Raw genomic sequence first — 16,388 nt, 5'->3', positions numbered from 1 at the left:
TGTACTAGTTGTGCAAGCTCATACAAATTAAGCAAATTGTCTGAAATTGTATAATAGGTAAATGGAAAAAAATCTATTTTTGAATTCAGATTAAAAACCAAAGCTCAAACCTCTACAATACCTTTGACAACACAAGATCATTTAGTATTCAACCTGGGAAGAAAGGGGAAGTGGAGTCACTATAAGTTTCAAAGTTGAGGTATCATTTTTTTTTCTGGGCCTTGAAGGATAAAAGGTTTCGCTGAAAGAGATAACTGGAGCCTAATCAAGTAGAGGGATCATTGCCAGCATAATTGTACTTACTATGTTCCCAATACTATTCTACACACTTTGTATATATCAACTCAATCCTTACAGAGCCCTCTAATGCAGGTATTCTTATGATTGTTTCTACTGTACACGTATCTGAGAAAAATGTGGCCCAGGCTTTTTAAGTAACTGCCTAAAGTCACAGAGTTAGTGATGAAGTGGGCTGTGAGCCCAGGTGGACTGGCTCCAGAGTCTACACCCTTAACCACTCCATTAAACTCTGCTGAGCGAGGATAAATGAGTAAAAACGTATGACATTGAGTTAATGCTCAGAAGAGGAAAATGGCCAAGATTAGAACCTCGGCATTTTACTTGAGGCAAGGGTTTCTGAAGAGCACACATAATTAAAAACATATAAATGGAGGCTCATTTCCCCACAGAAGGGAATGTATAATAGGGAAGTTACATTCTTGCATAGTACAGTAATCTGCAACTATTGTATTTATGTTTTTAAACATATTTGAAGGGTCTATTGATTTGCTAGGGCTGCAAGAACAAAGTACAGTAGAGGGGGTGGCATAAACAAAGAAATTTATTTTCTCACCGTTCTGGAGTCTAGAAGTCCAAGATCAAGGTGTCAGCTGTGTTGGTTTTTTCTGAGACCTTCCTCCTTGGCTTATAGATGACCATCTTCTCCCTGTGTCTCCATGTGGTCTTCTCTCAATACCTGTCTGTGTCCTAATCTCCTCTTCTGATAAGGACACCAGTCATATTGGATTTGGGCCCACTCTAATGACCTATTTTGAACTTAATTACCTCTTTAAAGACTTTATATTTAAATATGGTCACATTCTGAGGTGTACTAGGGGTTAAGACCAACATGTGAACTTTAAATATCAACTCAGCGCATAAGAAAGGGAATAATAAATTTAAAAATTATATATATAAACAATAATTTTTATCACCTCTAAATTCTGTTTCAAAGTTACTGATATGTTGGAGCATTTTTAACAGTAATACCATTAATAAATATTTAATATCAGTTCAATAGTTATCACAGGTACACACACAAACTTAGAGCAACTTAACATGATGTTAACAAAGGATCTGGATCTCCAGAGTTGCTATTAACCAGCTAAAATGGTGCCCCAACATGTCTACAGTGGAAAATACAGCTTGGAATTCACGTTTCAGTTAGTTTTATAAGTCTCCTGTGATTTATTTTTTTGAGTTTCATATTGTTTTTCAAATTGTGCACATAAATTAAGGCTTTATAAATATTTTTATATCAGAAAATAGCAAGTATCTGGGGAAAGGAGGAGAAAAATTGGCTGGTGTTATATATGGAAAGAACAATTTCAGCCAAGTTTCTGAAGGACCTTGGATAGGGTCTTTGCTACTTACTGTTTCACTATCATTCAGTGCAGAAGTGATTGTAAGGAAATAACACAGGTTTTCCTTAGGAAGCCTACTATGACAATGGTGTGTAAATGAATTGAAGAGGAAAGTGGATGAAGTAATGAGAGAGAAACAGGGGCAGAGAGAGGAGAGTCTTCTATGTTATAATCTAGGTGAGACACGGTAAGAGCCTGAAGGAGTCACTGGAGCAAATAGGGATTAAGGAGTGATTGGTAGACATTCTGAGATAGAATTAACTGAGTTCATTTGATGTAGAGAGAGAGAGGGAGGCATCCAAATTTTCTACCTCTGCTAGATCAGAGAATGTAATTGCTGTTTACCAAAATGTGAAGCATAGATATTAAATATCTCACAGATAGTTGTAAATGGAGCTTGGGAAAAAGTTCAGGGCTAGAGTTTTGGAACCATATATAAAAAGGTAATAAAACAAAAACAGTGGTATTGAGTGAGTTTTTGAGGTCAGAGAGTAGAAAATAAACTAGTTTAGAAAAGCACTTGCCATATCTTAGGGTATCCTTTTGTGAAATGAGAAAAACAAGCCTTACAGTCACAGAATAGCTTGTATGGTGTGTGTTGACATTATTCAGGAATTTCCTTAAGTATCCAAGAGTACAGTATTAAGCCATGAGGATGCAAACATGAAATAGATATGATTTATTTATATACATTTATAAAGAGCTAACTATCTGTCACGTACTCTTCTAAGCATGTTATAAATATTACCTCAATTAATCCTCAAAACAATCCTATGATTAGTATAATTGTCCGTGTTTCACACTTGAAATGTATCAACTGGTCTCTGATTTCCACTCATCACAGGTATTATCTACTGGTTTAAAAAATTCACTAGGACTACAAGGGAAAAAGCAGCATTTCGTTCCATTTTGCACTGTTGAACTTTTGTGGTGGTCTTGTCAGATGAAAACCAACCCGATTACTTTCTAACTTCATGGGATATAGGTCTTTATGATTTAAAAAGATCCTTAAAAGCAAAGTTTATTGTCCACAAATTTCTCAATGAAAAATTGATTCAGGGATTTAGAAATAACTAAAATGACTTGTCTTTGGCATTCTTACTCTTACTGTTTGGGGTGTATAGAAACCTATTTGATGCCCCAGTTTAAAGTCTTTGACCTGCTGAGATGATGGGGTGCTCCTGCATCAAATTAAGTCACACACGAATGGCCCAGAGCTTTGGTTCTCAGTCAACTAACTTCCATAACCCCAAGGGAAAGCTCAGTGTTCTTTGGACTGCTGTATGTTTGGGTGCACACAGCTTCACTAGGAAGAAGGTGAAAATTATGTCCTCTTCCAAAACTATGTCAGTGAGCAACTGTGTTTCATTTAAGAGGACTTCATTAAGAGTTTTGATGGATTTTGCTATAAAAAAATAAATTACTTATAAGTAATTTAATATGGATGTTGGTGTATAATTTTTATCTTCATAAAATGGGGGGAGGCATTAGGATTAGAAGTGTTTAAACTGAAAAAGTATCCAAACCCAACAAGTACAACAGTAGCAAAATAAAAGACAGCAATAAAAGACACCTTAGCTCTTACAATGTTTCTACCAGAAGGTGTACTGTCATTCTAGTCAGAATCACATGGCTTTCACACAAAAAGTCAGCAGGGTCTTCTTCAAAGGAAAAACTAGGTGCTGATAGGAGAGAAAAATGAAGATGGATACTGGGGAACAATAAATGCTCATTACAGGGATGAAAGGATTCGTAAACAACCCAGCGAGGTGCATTTCTAAGTGTACAAATGCCAAGGAAAATAGATATTTATTCCTGAAGGGAATTAATTTTTCTGTGACTTAGTCTTAGATAATCACATTAGCGTCTAGTTCTTACCTGCTTTATTTTTTGCTTCCCTGACATCTTTTATTCTTTCATTGTGAATCATTACTTGCTGATTAATTTGCCTCTTCTAATTGCTTTGATTCTTAATGTTAGTTTTAGATTTATTAAACTCTTCACATAAATATTCATTTATTTGAAAGGGAGTTAGTTACCTTAAGGACAGTATCATTTCCAAAATTTTGTGCTTATTTCTCTTTGGCAGTTGTAGAACTTATTTCTTTCTTGCTCCCAAGGAAAGAATTTGTCACAACTAGAGTAAAGAATAAGAAGAATAAACTCTTTTAAAGTTGCACTAAGAAGATGAAAAAAGTAAACAACTGTCAAAAAAAAAAAAAGCCTAGGGGCTCTACTGAAAAGCATCTCTGCAGATTGCAGTAGATTTAAGTTTGCAATAAAATATGTGAGCAGAAATTGTTGGCACATTCAGGCTGTATATCAAACAGCTTTGCATCACAGGTAATCTGCCATCAGAATCTTCTGCTGTGGCTACATTAAGAGTGTAGCCTTTTATTTATTTATTTTTTAAGGTACACTTACCTGCAATATCTCAGTAGTTATAGGAGATGTTTTTATACATCATATAGTCCAAAAACTTCATTCTATTGATGAGAAAACTGAGATCCAAAGAAGGTAATTAAATTGACTGAGGTCAAACAGTGGGGAGAAGGCAGCTTGTGTTACTGGATGCAAGCCTACACGTTTGCAGAAATGATTGCTAGGGAAATCTCGGAAATGAAACTCAGTGGCTGTCTTAGGGGAGAAACTTGATTCTGTTCTTCCAGAAAAAGATGAGCTGTAGGTCCTCTGGTATCATTTCATTGGATGAATGTGTCTCCTATTTCCCTTCTTTGTCAAAATAAATGATTTAGGGAAAAATAGTGTATCTGACATTAAGAGGAGACATTATAATGGGTGTCGGTTTGGCTTGTCAGATAAATTATCTGACCTTCTTAGAAAATGAGAGATGCAGAATGTGTGCATGGTATTTGTGAAGATGCCTTAACTGGATTCTCTGCTTCACAGCCTATCACCAGGCTGCAATTAAGCTGTTGAACTAAGATCTCATCTGAACTAGAGTCTCAAGGAAAGTCACAACTAGGAAAGGATCCTTTACCAAGATCACTCAGTGATTGTTGGCAGCAGTCAGATCCTGTCTGCTGGACTGAGGACCTCACTTCCTACCTCTCTGTTTACTGGAGATCTCCCAGTTTCAAGCCACCTGGGCCTCTCCCACATGCCAACTTGCATCATCAAAGTGTGTAAATCAAGAAGGCAATAGATTAGAGTCTCCTAGCATGATAGAATAACTTAATTACAGCCATAACACCACATCACCTTTGCCATATTTTACCAATTAGAACCAAGCTACTTGTCCAGACTACACTCAAGGGAAGGTATAGTACAAGGCATGAACACCAAGATGCTGGAACCAATGGGAGCCATGTAAGATGCTGCCTGTAACAATTAGAAGGAAGCATTTCCAAAAAGGCCTGTAGGTGTAATTGTTATTCTATGAGAACCATAGTGTGATATACACAGCCTAACATTCACAGCCTAAAAACTTGCTTAGCAGATTTCCATATAGAAACACTGATGCAATGGAAAGTAAAAGGAAAGTAAAACTATTTGGCAGATAATTTTATTGTATTTAAAGCATATAATTATTTCGGCAATAAAAAATGCCAGAAATTATTTATAACCTACAATCTCTTATTTCTCCAACCAAAAAGTTAATCAAACAATTATTAATGACATTTGAATTGTATCTATTTTTGAGACTTTATTTTTTAAGAGTAGTTTTAGGGTCACAACAAAATGGAGAGTAAGGTACAGAGATTTCCCATATCTTCTGTGTGCTGCATATTAATTAATTCTTCCTCCTCCCAACCCCTGGCAATCACTGACTGTTTTTTTTTTACTGTCTCCTTAGTTTTGCCCTTTCCAAAATATCGTATAGTTGGAAACATACAGGATATAGCATTTTCAGTCTGGCTTCTTTCACTTAGTAATAAACATGTAATATTTCTATATGTCTTTGCATAGTTTGATCACTTATTTCTTTTTAGCACTGAATAATATTCCATTGTGTGGATACACCACAGTTATTTATCCTCTCACAGACTAAAGAACATCTTGGTTGCTTCCAAGTTTTGGCAGTTACAAATAAAGCTGCTGTAAACATCAATGTGCAGGTTTTGATGTAGACATAAGTTTTCAACTCCTTTGGGTAAATACCAAGGAGTGTGATGCATCTATTTTTTAATAGAAATGTTTGTCTTTAATATTTGCTGTTATCAATTAATTTATCAGTTTTGCTAATTACTATGAGTTATTACTGTTTCTAACTCCATGATCTATATATCACATGATCTATCTATCTATTTATCTATCTATCTATATATATATATATATATATACTCAAACAAGCTCATGTAAGTTATAAAGGTCATTACATGATGTGAGAAATATATTTTAAATGGTCAGTCCTGAAAATCAATTCTGTCAAATGAATTTGGGAATGTATTCGTTATTAGTCTTCTTTGTTAAATGCTGTGAACAAGAATAATGGATATTCCATTTATCATTGAATCAATTTATCAGTTAATTGGAAGCACAGAGAAGTAAACATATAAGTGAAAAAGTTTTAATAAACTGCAAATTGGAAATGACAGAGAAAAGAGAAAAGTTAAAATTGATGGGGATTTCACTATGTTATGTGATATTTTAGAGTATGTTACTCTGATAAAATGTTAAGAAATCCTGTTACACAATTTTTATTCATAATGCATATACATTAATCTTGACAAAATTCTAAAAAATGATACAAAAATGTTCAGTTACCTTAGTTTTCATTAACTCAATAATTTTCATTGAGCATTGACTACATCCAGGTACTGTGCTATATACTATGATGAAATACAAATGTAATTAAGCTCTAAACTATTGTCCCAGGATGGAATATAAACCCTGGATATAATTATGGCAAGTGATAAATTATGGCTGTAATGAGATATGTAAAAGAAAGATTTTCAACTTATAACAGTAATTGCCTGTGATATATTTAGCTTAAATTCTGTGTTTCACCAAAAATGCTTCTAACCAACTGAAGCTATTAGGCCATCATGTACATTGAACTTTCAGCAGCTATAGCACAAGTGATATAATTTTGGGCCTGTGGTTTTATCTTTAACACTGGGCACAACTGAAAGACCCTTTCCTGACCAATGTACCATAGGGCTTATTTTTAACTAACCTTGTAGAGACTCACGTACCCCTGTGCTTTATCCAGAAAATAAACACCAATCCTTATCTAACATAACCACCATGAACTCCCACCACTTCCCTAGCTCATAATGCTTCCTGCAGTTTCCCCTCAGAAAACTATTCATTGAATTTTTCACAGGTATGTGTTCTCTTACTATGCCAGTCAGTAAATTCTGTGCTCACTTTGATGATCACAATAGTGGTTCTGTTGTTTCCTCCCGGGTTTTGGAAATCAGAGCCAAAACATTGCTCTCTTAATGCCTAAAATCTGTCTGTAAGAGATGAGATCGTGACTATCCAAAACCACTTCAAGAAAAAGGAATAGTGTACAGGTTAGAATGGTTGGTATAACTTAATAAATGGTTTCAGTATAGCTGAAGAAAAACATGCATCCATCAGAATGAAGATAAACAAGAAACAAAAAAAAGAAGAAAGGGTTCAAGAAGCAAAGGTTGACAGTGCCTTTACAGGGTCCACAGCTGTGAGTTCCTTGAACTAAGAACTTTATCTGCTGGCCAGACGTGGAAGCATAGAGAGCTGAAATAAAGTCCCCAGGATCTGATTCCACCTCACTAACTAATCTTCCAATTATCTTCTGCCTTGAATATAGATTTCTCTGCAACATTCTTGGTCAAGTGTACCTTTTCGGTTTGAAGTTTAAGATTTGAAGCCCAGTAATTCTCACCTCTCATGAATGATGTCTCCTCCCTGGTATGAAAGATTTAGGATTAAGGGGACGACACTAAGACACATATGCACTTTTTATAAGCAAATACAAATATACATATTGCAACCAAAAGAACATGTACTAGTTGCAAAGTTTGTGTAAGAATTCTTACTGTCCAAAAATTGTACCAACTTCCACTGAAAGTACAGAGAAGTATCTGCTCAGTGAATATGCTGCCTCCCTTTTTGAGTTTTTTATGGATCGATTTATAACCAACCTCACAATCAATATTTCTTCCCACTACAGTCCCTTTTCTCACTTGGGCCACTCACGTGGCTGCTGTGGAACATTAACATTCCTAAAATCCCTATAGTTTAATTGAGAGGGTCTATAACAGTAGTGTAAGCCCTGACATTTGGGTCTTTTCTTTTTTGTAATCCAAGTGCCTGACTTAAGCTTTGAATGAGGAGGCCTCTACGTCAAAGATGGCTGTCTCAAATAAACATATTGCCAGGCACAAAATTAGTTCAAGAACCAGGCCATGCCTGATCCCCTCCTTTGTTTCAGAGACCTTAGTTGGTTTTGATAGCTGACCACTTGGGCCACTTGTTTTTTTTTTCTCCTCCCACACTTTAAAGTCCTGCTCTAATGTTTTAAATTCACCAATAAAAAGTGGGCTCATGACTCCTCAGTCCCCCACCCTTGACCCTAATAAATGTAGAACCCTAGGCCCACGTTCTCTCTCTCTCTCTCTCTCTCTCTCTCTCTCTCTCTCTCTCTCTCTCTTTCTCTCTACCTGCTACCTCTCTGTGTGGCCCCAGTTGTGCTATGTAATTTCCAGAACTTGTAAGTAATAAACCTTGTTTCTTTCAAAGTTTCCTGTCATTATTGCTGAGGGCATCTGGCAACATAAGAATGCCAAGGGCCAGTCCAGCCACAGTATTGGTGTAAAATCTAGATCTCCAAGGGTCTCAGGAATCTTCCTAAGTCATTTCTATGGGTGGGCTGTCCTTGTGCACTTGTTCCTCAATGGTTAAAATCATTTTTCTTGGGAATTCCCTGGTGGTCCAGTGGTCAGGACTCTGTGCCCCACTGAAAGTGGCCAGGGTTCGATCCCTGGTCTGGGAACTAAGATCCCACATGCCGCACGGCATGGGCAAAGAAACCAAAAAAACATTTTTCTCACTACAGAGTCCTCAGCTTTATCATAGAAATTTTGCCCAGACTCCGGTAACAGGTGATTCCAAGTATTTTCAGATAGTGGAATACTGATCTTTTTTCTAAACCACCATAGGTATTCTGCTGGGAATTGTGAAGTAATTTTGTAGCCTAGTGCCATTTTAAACAAGAGACTCCAGATTTTTTTAAAGAAAATAAAGTTGTATTCAAAATTTTATTTTGTTACTCTGTACGCTACTTTCCCCAGCTCATATTTGTGAATGAAAATATAAATACTGCAAAGAAGAGAGATTTCCTTGATAGGACTCCTCTGTATCAAGGCAATGTTTGAGTAAACATCCTATTAAGTTAAAACTCTAAGCTGTAAGTAGTTCGTGAGGTCCTCATGCCAAACGAAGGTCACGATATCGTTTTATGAAATAGAATTTGTACATTGACAGTTACATTTAGATATAGGCCATGTCTGATAATTTTTTTTAATTCTGTAACTACCTTCACCCAGTGAATATAGTAAAATATTCAGTTTAAACTTGGAATATCTTGGAAAAAATCTCAGTAATGGTACATTGCAAAGGTATAATTATGGCAGAGCATTGGGAAAGAGTTTGCCCTTCACTGATGAAAGCAATATAGGCAGTATATGCTTGTGTCTTTACTGATTGGTGCCTAAGGGAGTTTAGTAAAAATAATAAGGGATATCTTGGCAATAAAGTTCATTCTTAGCCTTTCTGTTATTAGAAATCGTATTTCTTTATTAAAAAATAAGAGATGCATGCTGAAGAAATGTTTTATGTCTATAGTAATCACAACCTGTCTACATGACAATGTAAGTACTCTTCCCACCTACCACCATCTTCTGGGTAAAATGGATTTTTCATACAAATTTGTATACTATCAAAGTAGAGTTTGCTAAAAATATTTATGTGTTGAGTGACTGTGAATAATGAACACAAGAGTAAACATAGGCACCTTCTATTGATCCAACTTCTTTTCCACCTAGAAGTTGTGGGTCATGAACAAAAAAAAATGGAGTCATTTATGTCAAAATGGAGCTGGGAGACCACTAGGGAAGTGGAACTGACACATGTCCACATCTGGATGCAACATAAACTTTTGATTAGGCCATCCTGAGACCACCTGGGACTTGTTTTCTTTACTCTCTAGAGACGGCAGCTTAGCAACCAACCTGCTACCAACAAGTGACTGAATGCCTGCAACACCAATCATAGTTCTGTAAAAATAACCTTCTGTGGAAAGTCTTGTAAGTTGCCTTTATAAACTCCTGCCATTTTCCATTTACCTCAGAGCACCTTTGAGTTGCTATTCCAATCTATGCCTCCTGAATTGCAACACTTAAAACCTCAAGTAAACTTTCTCTTATTTGCAGCTTTTTGTGTGTTTTTGTTGTTGTTGACAAGTGTAATCATCATAATCATAACAGATAACATTTATTGAGCATTTGCAACTTGCCCCTGCTTGTGTTAATTGTTCCTGTTCAAAATCCTGTTTAATCCTCATATTTTATACACAGAGTTATTTACACATGTACATATATACATACGTATAAATTATATATATGTATCTATTGATTAATAATTTAGGTATATTATGAAACACAGGGAAAAATAAAATTAAGTTCATGAGATAAAGATAAAATACATAGTAGCTACAAGGTAGGAAAAAATTTTATTCTTGCTTTATGAATAACGGAGCTGAGGATCCGTGTGGTTAGATAACTTGTGGAGGAATTTATGTAATTCCTAGGAAAATTTTCCTATAAAATTAGTTATATCAGTATGCTAAATTTATATTGTATGTAAATTTAATTCATTATATTTAAGAATGATTATTATAATAATATGGCTACTAAGAATGTACAAATTAACTACTGCTCATATCAATTTTCATAATTTCAGGTGTAAATTATATTTTGCTAACAGTTAGTTGCTATCAAACTAAAAACTTGTAAGTGTTCAGTAATAATTCTGCCAGATTCCAATTTTTTCTTCTAAGACAAAAGTGGAAGCTAACAAGAAATAGCCAAATTAAAAGTCAGGGATAATTATGTTAGCATTAATGAAAGAAAACCCTGTAATTTTCTTTTCTTTTCTTTTCTTGTCATAGGACACATTGAACTCTTTAAAATTCATGCAACGAAACAGAATTTTATGTCCACTTTCATATGACTGTGTAATATTCAGGGCTGCAGTTTCAGGCTTATAAAATAGAAGCAGCATGGTCTTTAAAGGACAGATGATCAGGAACAAATCTTATATGGTATTAACAAAAGGAGCACGTAGAGAACACTGAGCAAAATGTATTTTAAGAAGTAATGGAACACAACATGTATTGTATTTTTTCTGCCTTAATAAGAGTAGTAATTTATAGTATAATGCACATTAAATTGCAATACAGACTGCCAAAATAAGTACTTGATAAACACTGATAACCAACAGCCCATTTGTCTTTCGGCAGAGGTAGAAAATGATGACATATTTTTCTCTTGGTTCATTGGCAGCTCTATTCAGGTGAAAATAATTTGTTGGAGATTGTGAATAAATATCGTTTAGTATTTTCAAACAGATACATCCCAAAACTAGTGTTTCAGACAGCCATTGATAGTCTTTTTGGGGAAACAGTCTGAGTTATGAAAGGAAATGGGGCTGAGTGAGAGAAATGATTTTCCAGATTAGGCTCTGTCACATATTAGTTGTGTGACTGTGCAGAAGTCAGCCTCTTGGAGCCTCTATTTTTATATCGAAAGGTTACAGTAATGGATGTCATAATCATGTGATTCTTAGAGAGACTTACACAATTGAAATACTGGTTTTTGAGTAGGCGAGATTAATAGTAGTGATTATTCATCCAACCATCTAACCCCTAATCCTTTAATATAACATAAATATGTATGCATAATTGTCAGGTACAGGGCAAATTATTTCAGATACAGCTGTTGATCAACTTACAATCTTTTGACACTTGACAGATCACCAGAGAGAGATTAAGAAATTACAGATGAGGATTCTTCTCCTTATTCCCACTGCAAATTGCAGTCAGCAACCACAAAAGAAACTTTTTCCTGATTTGGCAAGTCATTGTCCATTAATGGTATGATTTTTACAGTCTTTATTACATACACTTGTATGACCACCTACTGGATCTGCTACTTTAAAAGGAGTATTTCACTTTATTGAATAGTTACAAACAAAAGTCTAAGTGGGAGAACGCAGATGCAAACACCAGGGTGACAGCAGTTGAGATGGAGAGAGTTAGTGGGAGATATATTTTACAGATAGAATCAATACAATTCACTGAAGGATTAGATGATTTCTGATTTGAATGAGTGGTTTGTATTGCCATCTCCTGAGGAGAAGAGAGAGTTGGGTTGGGGAAGGTAGAGATTAAAAAAAAAATCAGTTTGGATTATGTCGTTTGAATTGTCTATATGATATAAATAGTTTGGAGCTGAGAAAAAATATGAGGGCTACATATGTGACTTCAGGAACTCTCTCTATATAGATGGTCTATAAAGCCAGGGTAATGGATGAGATCACCCCAGAAGAGAGTTTAGAGAGAGGACAGAGAAAAGGGAGAAAAGGATGGCGGGAAGGAGAAAGGGAAAGGAAAGGAAAGTGGCTGTGAGTAGAACATGGTGCTCTTTACATCGGGTGAGAATCCTTATTCATATTATCCAGTCTTTTTGATCATTCAGAACCCAGAAATAATTATTTAAGTAGATGAGCTAAATTAATCAGTTTATCAGGCTGACTATAATATCAATTTCAACTCTGTCCTTCAACATACATTATAACAATTGGGTAATTCATTAATGGAAATAAATATTTAAATGTATGTTTTATACATATACAGTGTTACACATATAAGAGTAGCTTCAAAGTATTCTGGCATGTATTAATGGAACATTAAAGCACTTGTCAGGAGAATGAAGTCATTTGGTCTTCAATGTTTCATGCCTTACAGTTCACTTGAGGCTTAGATTAATTTCATTTTTATATGCCATTTTTGCTTCTCATTTTTCTGCAATTCATTTAATCAAGCTGGTTTTTCATGAAGAAAAACTAAGTTGAAAATTACAAAACCACAAAGTAAGTTTAAAATTTAACTAAATGGACTAAGATTGAAAATATTATCTTTGGCAAACTTTTCAATGACTTTGTACATCAGAAAAAAGAATGCACTCTGAGTCCTTGCTGTTACAGGGAGGGACTTATGTTCTCACATAAAAAGCTTTGAAAGGAGGAATAGAAAGCATGATGATCTAAATTTGGCTACCGTAGAGCAACTTGGCCTTTTTCCATAATGCTGATACACTAGGATGGGGAAGTTGTCAGGATTCTAGAAATCATCTTCAATAATTATCCCTCTCTTCTCCCTCTTATCCAATAGAAATTAAACCCTATAAAATATTCTTTCCACATATTTTTTGTACCTGTTTAGTCCTCTCCACCTGCACTGGACCCTCCCCAGTTCACACAACTTCACATCATTTCCCTGGAATGAACTCTCTTCCTTACTTCGGCACCTGCTCTGGTCCTGACCCTTTCAATTCATCCTTCTGTAACTGAAAGTGGAGTCCTGCTGCTCGCTGCTCAAAAGCCAATAAAGAGACCTGGTTGATGGAAAGGAAAGTTTGCTTTATTTTGGATGCCGGCAACCGGCATGGTGGTGGGGAGGGGGGACTCCCGTCCAAAGGCCGATTCCCCCCCAACCCCCGACAATCAGAGGGAGAGGCTACATGCAGAAACAGCACACTCAGCTCTGACAGCCATCTTGAAATTGGTCATGCAGTGGTCAGACCAGCGTCATCTTGATTGCTTTAGGTACAGTTAGTCTTCAGTGTGAAGGTCTGTTTGTTCTCATTTCTTTGAGGCCAATTCTTGGAATTGTGGCAGCTTATGTCATGGCTACCATCTGGTCATCATGTAGTTAACTTCTTCCACCTGGTGTGGGTTTCAGTATCTGTAAGACAGCTCACAGGATATGGCTCAGCATATCATCTACAGCCCTTGAGGAGGAACTAGAGGTCCTTGACTATGTTTAATGACTAAACTATTATTATTTGGTCTCTTTTGACTGTTTTCCTTTGCTTCTGCATTTTCTCACTTCTCTGATTAAATTTATTCTTTGGCTAAAGCTTTTCCACAGACAAAAAGCAGGCAGGACACAGGGGGTGGGGGGAGGACCATAGGGTCCTGCTCCATTTCACTTCCCTCAGCTGCCAAGACTTTTCTACCAGTTCTCCCACTTCCACTGCTACCCTAGTCCAAGCCACCTGTATATCATGCATGTGTTACTGACACAACATCCTCCTAACAAGTCTCCTTCTGCACAAGATTGATCATATCATCCTATGCTTAAAAACCTGCAGTGGCATCTTATTTCAATCATAATAAAATCTAGACTCCTTACCATGGCCTTTATGATCTGGCCTCTGCCTACGTCTGTTACCTCATCTCCTTCAACTTTTCTTTGATTCAAAATCACAGCCACATGGCTTTTTCCCTAAGCTACAAACTGCCAATTCCTTGCCATCTCAGAGCATTTGCTTTATATCCTTTTCACATAGTCTTTCAAGTGGCTTCTTCTCATCAACCAGGTCTCAATTCAAATGACCTTCTTAAGAGGACTTCACTGAACACTTCAATTTTCTCCCCTTTTCACTCTCCATCTTAATAGTATATGATTACTTCTTGATAGATTTTGATTAATTCATGAAATTGTCTTGGATAAATTGTGAACTCTGGACTCAGCCTACCAGGTTGCGAACACTGGCTTTTCCACCAACTAGCTTCCACCTGGGCAAGTTATTTAATCTCTACTTCTTTTTCTGTAAAATGGGATAATAATACTTCATAAGGTTGTTGTGAAACTTAAATGACTTAAACCTTAAGTTCATAGAACAGTACCTGGCTAGTCATTGTTATTTATTGTAGATATAGTGGAATTGATGCTAAAATATAACTCTTGAAATGCAGGTCTATTTAGTTCATCTACTTCTGTAATTACAACATCTAGAATACAGTCTGGTATTCAATAGATCCTCAAAAAATGCATGACTCATTATTACCTGACTGGTGACCTGGCAAAAGATACCTATGATTAAAGAAATTCAAATTACAAATGTTTTAAAATAGTGTGGAAAAATTTACTTTACCATTCTGTTGTTGGCTCTGTTTGAAAGTTCCAAAATGCCACATAACCTACCCTTGAACAGTAGATTTCAGTTACTGAGATCTGGATACATGGGAAGTCTCACGTTCTATAAAGGAAAGTCAGCAAGAAGCAGACCTCAGGGGAACTTGACCTCCAGCCCTGTTGTTGATATTAAGGACAAAACCACCAGATCCAGATATGTATTGGGAGTATTAGCCAGGGTACCTGGGTCAGAACTAGGGAGAAACCTCCTGGAAGTAAACTTCAGATGTAAAGGGAACCAATTCAGACAGTTTCCTGGGATGGTAATTAATGTGATGCTAAATTATTTGTGGTACCAATTCCAACATGTTGCAGGGGGGTGGTTCCCATGCAGCACCAAGAAATTCTTGGGACACCAGGTGTGTGTCTTACAATTCAACTCAATCTGAAAGTATCTACCTAGAGATAGCGTCAGATTCCATAGGTTAAGAGTTCAGTCCCAACAGAATGTCCCCCCCACCCCCATCAGATACCAGTAGCTAGACCAGGTTGTTACCTGTACTTCTGACCCATGGGCTATAAATCAGAGGTTACCATGATCTCCTCCTTGGATTCAATTTATTTGCAAGAGTGGCTCCCAGAGCTCAGAGAAAACAATTTACTTACTAGACTATTAGTTTACTTTGAAAGAATATAACTCAGGAACAGCCAGATGGAAGAGATTCATAGGGCAAGGTATGGTAAAAGGGTGCAGAGTTTCCATGCCCTCTCCACAAGGGTGCCACTCTCCCAGCACCTCCACATGTTTACCAATCCAGAAGCTCTCCAAACACCATCCTTTTGGGGTCTTATGAAAGCTTCATTATATAGTCATGATTGATTAAATCATTGGCCATTGGCAACTGATTCAACATCTAGACCCTCGTCCCTCCTCAGAGGTTAAGATAGGAATGACAGTTCCAACCCTCTAATCACATTATTGGCTCCATTGGCAGCCAGCCCCCATCCTAAGGTGATGTCCCAAAATTACCTCATTAACATATCGAGACAACTTTGTCACTCTCAACACTTAGAAAATTCCAAGGGTTTTGGGAGCTATGAGTGAGGAACCATGAGCAAAGACCCAATATATATATGAGAAATGTATTTTGGTCAACTGAATGACCATATATATATTTTTCTTATAAGTCACAATATCATACGTGCATTTCAGTGGTCAAGATTGGGTCAAAAATAAGAGAGAACATGCCCTATAAATGAGGAGTGCTCCTAGATCACATTAGTATATCCATTTGGAACTGTGATGGAGAAGTAAGAAGTAGGGAAAAATATCAGGGGTAGATCATGGGTAATCTTCCTAAACATTGTTTATATAAATTGAATGGTTCAGATTTGGATAAAATTGATAACACTCATTTTCAGATTGTTGCTAAGATCATCATGTTAAGATCATGTACCATATATTGATTTTTACTACATATTATTAGGAAATCTTGTCTAGGGTGAATTACTCTCATAGGCTAAAAAGCAGAAGGAGTGTTAAGCCCTCTTTATTGTTTGCCTCAAATAAATGACTTTAAATCATTGTTTAA

This window comes from Mesoplodon mirus, assembly GCF_964341445.2.
Source record: "Mesoplodon mirus genome assembly, chromosome: 2".
Lineage (NCBI taxonomy): Eukaryota > Metazoa > Chordata > Mammalia > Artiodactyla > Ziphiidae > Mesoplodon > Mesoplodon mirus.
This window is presented reverse-complemented; position numbering follows the sequence as displayed.